Source organism: Amaranthus tricolor, chromosome 14, assembly GCF_026212465.1.
Source record: "Amaranthus tricolor cultivar Red isolate AtriRed21 chromosome 14, ASM2621246v1, whole genome shotgun sequence".
Lineage (NCBI taxonomy): Eukaryota > Viridiplantae > Streptophyta > Magnoliopsida > Caryophyllales > Amaranthaceae > Amaranthus > Amaranthus tricolor.
The window spans coordinates 10,306,964-10,313,925 of NC_080060.1; the positions used below are offsets into that span (position 1 = coordinate 10,306,964).

Sequence of the window (6,962 nt, forward strand, 5' to 3'; positions counted from 1 at the left end):
AAATTGAAATTCTAGATGATAAGATTAAAGCAAAAGTAAGTTTATGGCCTATGATTTCACGGTGTAAGTGAACCAAGTATGCAAGGCACACATGGCTCAAGCATGACACTAAAGGAAGATAAGCACGAAGAGGAAGCCAACCAAGACACAAAAACAGTTCAAGACTGCACAGACAGCAGCACAGAAGGCAACCAAGACTGTTAGCCACCACTTGCTGACCAGCATACCTTGCAGCTCTTCCACAGAGCCAACCTGAGCATCCCAGGAGACACTAAGGGTAGTTTTGGAATCTCTATACATGGGCCTTGCTTTCATGGTCCAAGGAACCTCCTAACTATCATGGGAAGACTCCAAGAAATAGTACAGAAGGTTGACTGTTCAGAAGATTTGCTGCCAGATCAGACGCAGGTCCCTGCTGACCAGCATACCTTGCAGACATCTTTCAGAGAAAACCTGTGCCTCTTTGGGAACACCAAGAGTAGTTTTGGAATCTATCTACTTGAACCTTGTTGTCATGAACCAAGAGACTTCCTAAATACCGCAGAATGACTCCAAGAATCAGTGTGGAAGGTAGGGTGGTCAGAAGATATTCTACCAGACCAAACATAACCTGATGTTGCATTCCACAAAGTATTCAATCCTTGGGTTGCATTATCCATTAAACGAAGGTGGTGAGTGAAGCCATTGAAGGGTAATCAGTCAGCCGGAAAATCAAGATTTGGTTTCTTGAAGCTTATTTTTGTGTTGTGTTTGAGTGCTGTTCGTATCTTTTCCATTCCAATTTATATTCATCACCTTGGGGCAAACTAAGGTGTGCCATCCACCCCTTAATTTGGTGTAATTTTGGTAACAGAGCTTTGTTCGAGGAAGGGCAGTAGGAGACTCACAAACACTCAACTCAGACAGAGGATCGAAGAGTTTCTGAAATTTCTGAAATTTCAAGATCGGTGAGATTTTTCCAATTTTCGTTGATTACAGCCTTACGTAATCATAGTGTGAGTCTTTGGTGTATTTTTTGTTAAAAGAAAGATTGGTTTTAAATAGATCAAACAACGTGTGTATTGCAAAATTGGGCATAGAGCAGATTTCGGTAATTGCTGTCGGAAATCAGTTTTTGTATTCTGTATTGCTGCTCTATGTGCATTGCTGATTTCTTTTTGTTTTTGTTAAATAATTACAGAAAATTTGTTTTACAGGGATTAAATACTTGGTTTTTTCTGTTGTGCAATACAGAACGTGTATATCAAGACCTTGTTTCAAAAAACCTTGTCTGATTCTGTTTTTCTTTGATTCTGTTTTGAAGTGTTGTGTGCATCAATTGTTGATTAAGTTGATATTTCGGGATACGAATTAATATATAATGATAATCGGTGATATTAGTTTAGTTGGTTATAAATTATTTATTATTTTAATTGTCTACTTTATATATAGATTGTAGGTTGTTTCAAAAGATAACAAAGTTGTTGCGAAAAATGTGTATATTTTTTGCAACGGTAATAGTTGTTGCTAAAAACATTAATAAAAAATTTTACTTAATTGTTTTCCCTACAGTAAAGTCGTTACAAAAGATTGACTATCATGTATTGCAACAACTTGAATAGTTGTGAAAAACAGAAATTTAACAACAAAAACAGTTGTAGCTAAAAATGCAGAAAATTTGGCAACGAGCTTTTTTGTTGCTAAAAACGTTGGAAGGAATTGCAACGATACTTCTTTTGCAACAATAGATCTCGTAGCAAAAAACAGATACCTTTTGCAACCACCATAGTCTTTGCTAAAAGCTTTAGCTACGGCTGTACCCGCAACAATGGAGTTCGTTGCAAAAAACATTTTTAGCAACGAAATCATGTTTGTAGCAACGACTTTTTCTGTTGCTAAAAATAACTTTTCTTGTAATCATGTTCAAAGAAAGGGTATGAATTTTAGTCAGACGAATCTAGTGCTTGAAGCGTCTTGCTATGCTGGATGCGTAGTCTCCGGAGAAAGGTCCTAATAGAAGAGGATCATGATTATAGTACATTTAATTCTTCACATTTAGAGGAATCTGACCCCAATTACAACATTAGCTTGGAGAACCCTGATTAAAGACAAGGTTAATAAAGATATTTAAAAGGTTAATAAAGATATTTAAACTAAGATACATTAAGCATAAGTTTAATAATAGACCCAAAATTCACACAATTAATCAATAAAATATCATTTCATGCTTCAAATTAGGGTCAATCCCTTAATCCTAGAAGAGAAATCTACTCACTAGACATATTCATGAACAAGAAATTAACAATGGCTGAAAACCTAATTAAGATGCTAAACATGATAATAATGAGTAATTAAAGACAAAAAGATGAGTAATTAAAGAGCAAAATAAGAATACTTACTAATGGAAACATGAATAAAGTATAAGTTGCAATGAAGAAAATATAACAATGAAGTTTTTACATGTAACGGAACCTCTAAAGCTAAAGGAAGAATTCTGAAATTAAAAGCTAAAGATGATGATAATAAAATGTAACTTCCACTATTTATACTAAAACTTAAAAGTAACTGAAGTTCTACTAAAATAAAACAGAAAATATAATCGTTAGTAGATGGCGACGAGTCGTCGCCTATAGAGGCGGCTTGTTGCTTTTCAAATCTGCAAAAATAGCCTTCCAGAGCTTGACCACGAGTCGTCACCCATAAGGGTTGCAAAAGCGGTGAGTCGTTGCTATCTTCTGTCTTTGGATGCTGAGTTCAGTGGCTGACTACGAGTCGTCGCCTATGGCCAGGTAAAAGTGACGACTCGTTGCTTTCTCTTGTCTTCGCTTCTCGCTGCTTTCTTGGCGGCGAGTCGTGCTTGGGGCTTCTTTGATAGCTTGGGCTATTACATAAGCATTCATTCTCCATACTTAGGATATATGTTTAGCTCTTACACTTCTTCAACTTATGAGGCACCATTTACTCCTTCCCATAGTGCTCTGCAATAGTATAAGCCACAAATCTCGCACAAACATGTTCAATATTCATCAAAATTAACTTAATTACTCATAAATAATCAAATCATCATAACTATAGTAAACGAGCTAAAATTAGTCCTAAACCACTACTAAACTTCAAGAAAGGAGCATAAAAATAAGCGCAACAAGTGCAAATAATTGCACTTATCAAACTCTCCCATACTTAACCTTTTCTTGTCCTTGAGCAAATCGAGGTGAAAACATATTTAAATAAAGGTTAAGACACGGTCTCCAATTCCTAAGCTACTTCTTATGCCTCCCTTTCCTTAACTTCACTAATTCCCGTTGTTTGCCAAGAGTCCAAATATCCTTATCACTTGCCCCCTTCACCTGGCTAAAACAACACAACACAAATAAGAGTACTAATAAAAAGTATCAAAATCCCTATACTTCAACCTCTTTATGTCTCCCAAAAAGCATAGAAAAGAAAATTTTCTACACTTATCCCTCCATTGGTGGCCTACCCAATAATCTTCCTTATAGCTCCCCCTTCTTATGTCGCCACTCCAAGTACAAAATGAAATACATGAAAATTGAAATCTCTCTTTTCATCTCATTTTTCCTAGGATCTCATAATTGGGTTTTCGTCCTAGCCACTCATCATCTTTTCCAATCCTTACTTGCTCACCTACTCAATGCCACTTTTTTGCCTAAGTCGCCTTTCAAGTTTTCAACCTAGCTGGACTTTTCTCTTTTCAAGTATCTTTTTTTCTTTTTCCCTTTTTCAATGAAAAACAAAGTACAGGTTCAAGTATAATGAAATTAAATTACAATGCATACACAAAGCTAAATCTATACAAGAAATGAGGAATAGAAAAGATGAACAAGCAAGCTATAGGTTCCCCCATGATATGGTTAAATAGGAGATGATGTGCTAGAGCCTAAGTGAAGATGGCTAGGTGGGTTAAGTGACAATCTAGTGAAGCTAGAATATAGAGAAAGATGAGAACAAAGATAACCTGCAAGCGCCGCAGCAAAGACTTAACTAGCATTCTCTCTCTTTTTTTTTCATTTTTTCATTTTTTAATTTTTTTAGGGTGAGGGGTAAACAAAGAGGAAAAACAAAACAACACTAATAACAAAAATGATAAAAGTCATAATCTAAGAAAGCAAAAAAACTTAACTAGGAAAGCGTAAAATCTACAACTAAGGAAGTAATAAAAACTATACTAAGAAAGCAATAAAAACTATACTAACAGGTGTAGACTCCCCCATGCTTATCAGAAGTATTGTCCTCAATGCTTTGAGGTCTCCTAGGTTATCTCAGAACTTGCACTTGACCTGCTCATCGAGCCCAACTTGGGCCTGTACGCACTGACAATGGATATGATCTCTTCCCCCACTACGATCCTAACTAGTATAATTCTGTCATTACACCTCCTTACTTCAACCAATTGCTTTAGGATATTTTTAGACACTAGGATGCCAACCCCATTACATCTGTCGTCCAGACCTGCATACCATAGCTTATATCCCTTTATACCTTTTGCTTTTTGCCCCTTCCACTTGGTCTCTTGAACACACGCTATATGAATCCTTGTATTTAGAAAGCTCATTAGTCAACTCCAACGACTTGGCTTCTAGGTACCTATGTTCCAGGTCCCCACTCTTAGTTCTAGATTCTACTTACGTTGCTCCCCCTGACCCCCTCTCCTTGGACCTTACCTCAGATGACCATAATTGCTTCCTAACTCTATATTCAGCTACTACAGACTAAGGTAAAAGGTTACAATATTACACTTAGTAAGATAGAAACAAAATAAGAAATAACATCATAAAATCATTAAGATGATAATTTTCTATATAAACTAAGATTACGCATCATACAATTAAATAAAAGAGTTGTTAAATGAAAAATATCATGTTTATAGCACTCTTGTGAAATTGCGAAATATTATAGGTGTTGTACTTATGTGGTATTATCTTTACCACTAGAATTTAAAACCTACACAAAATCATGCATTGGCATGGGTGGGCCTATTAGACTGGTTTTAAAATAAAACTAAATTTTTGCAATCAACTAATGCAAGTAGTAATCGAACATGCAACTTAGCCTTTAATACTGCTTTGCCCCCGCTACCGACTAAGACACATTACGTTAGTGATTAGTTATGATAATCAAATGTATGGTTTTTTTACTAATTTCAATTTTGCATATCTATTCAATTTTGCGAATTATAGTCAACTATGATAATATAATCTTGATTAATTGCAATTACTATCATTTTTTGAATAAATTGTATATATATTCTTGATTAATTGATTATTATCATTCTTGATTAATTTCAATTATTAACAATTGGTTAATTTTCTGGTTATTTATTCAAGTATGTTCTTGATTAATTGATTCTTGTAACTTTTTATTTAAATTTCAAATTTTAAAAAGTGAATTGTTTTAGATAGAAATTTCAATCAATAATTGTTGATTAGTGATATATGAGTAATTGTTTAATATGTACAAATTAAATTGTCATGCATGGAAAAATATTTCAAATAAAAACGTTTACACATGAACCATCTCCTTCCCAACAACAAGCGGGAGCAACTAATGCACAAATATTCCCTAAAAAGTGATGGTTCATCTAATCCACAATCTTAAAAGCGAATTAGAATTGATCTAAACACACTTAAAAGAAACCCAGCTGAGAGACAAAAAGTTTCATGTTATGATTTAAAGATTTTGCTCTCACTAAGTTTAAGTCCTGGGTCCGCCGCTCAGCAGTGAATTAAATTTAGTGTTTGGCAAATAAAAAAACTTTAAAATTCGATTTGAGTCAACTTCATCTTTGTTTTCAAAGTAGTTACAATTAAGAATTTGAGAATGACTTGCTAAACCTTGTCATTCTCAAATTCCTCATTTATGATTCCTTAATTAACATTAAGAATTTGAAATGAAATACAAGTTCCCAAACACAACCTAAAAGAGTTGCTAAATAACAAATATCATGTTTGTAGAACTCTGGCCAAATGGCAAAATATTATAGGTGTTGTGCTTATAAGGCATTAACATTACATTATTACCATATTAAAGATAATATATGACAATTAAGACCATATATCATAACCATTAAATAAAAGAGTTGCTAAGTGACAAATATCATGTTTATAGCACTCTTGCGAAATGGCATAATATTATAGGTGTCGTGTTTATGTGGCATTAACTTTACAACTAGAATTTAAAAATCTAAAATCAAACATCAAACAATTAAATGAAAAAATTACTTAGTGACAAATGTCATACTTATAGCATTGTTGCCAAATGGCAAAATATTATAATTGTTGTGCTTATGTGACATTGACTTTAAAACAAGAACTTAAAATCTACACAAAAATAATTATTATCATATTAAATATCATTTGTGAGAAGTCCCTATAAAAAGTTGTTTTAGTAAAGTTTTCGAAAGTAGAACTTCACCCAATAACAAGTCCCTATAACCATGAGAACCAAGTCCATATAATCGTGAGAACCAATCTGAATAACAAAAAAGTGTTACTTTTGTTTTAAAAATGTGTTAATTTTACGCAAAAAAGTGTTACTTTTTTTTGAAAAAAAAGACGATACTTTTAGACAGAAAAGTGTTACTTTAAGAAAAAAAATTCTAAAAAAAACTCACAAAAAGGTGTTACTATTTACATAAAATGGTGTTACTATTCGAAAAAACGTGTTACTTTATATACATATATATATATATATATATATATATATATATATATATATATATATATATATATATATATATATATATATATATATAAGTAAATGAGACATGTTCTTTGGAATGGAGGGAGTATAATTTAGTAATTAAAATCTAAATTTGGTACTATATATATCAAGTAATCTAATTAATACTTGTATAAATAAAATTTTTAATTAATTAAATATTTAAAATTAATTTTATCCCAGGTAAAAAATGCCACCTACAAGATCCTTATTATGATATCGTAATATTTACATAGTAATTTTGG

At 32.8% G+C, this 6,962-nt stretch overlaps 1 protein-coding gene across 1 annotated transcript in view; it reads right to left on the reverse strand.

Moving 5' to 3' along the window:
• The window catches only part of LOC130799624 (uncharacterized), a 417,568-nt gene that overhangs the window by 275,057 nt on the left and 135,549 nt on the right, over positions 1 to 6,962 (reverse strand). The gene's annotated exons all lie outside the window — the stretch shown is intronic.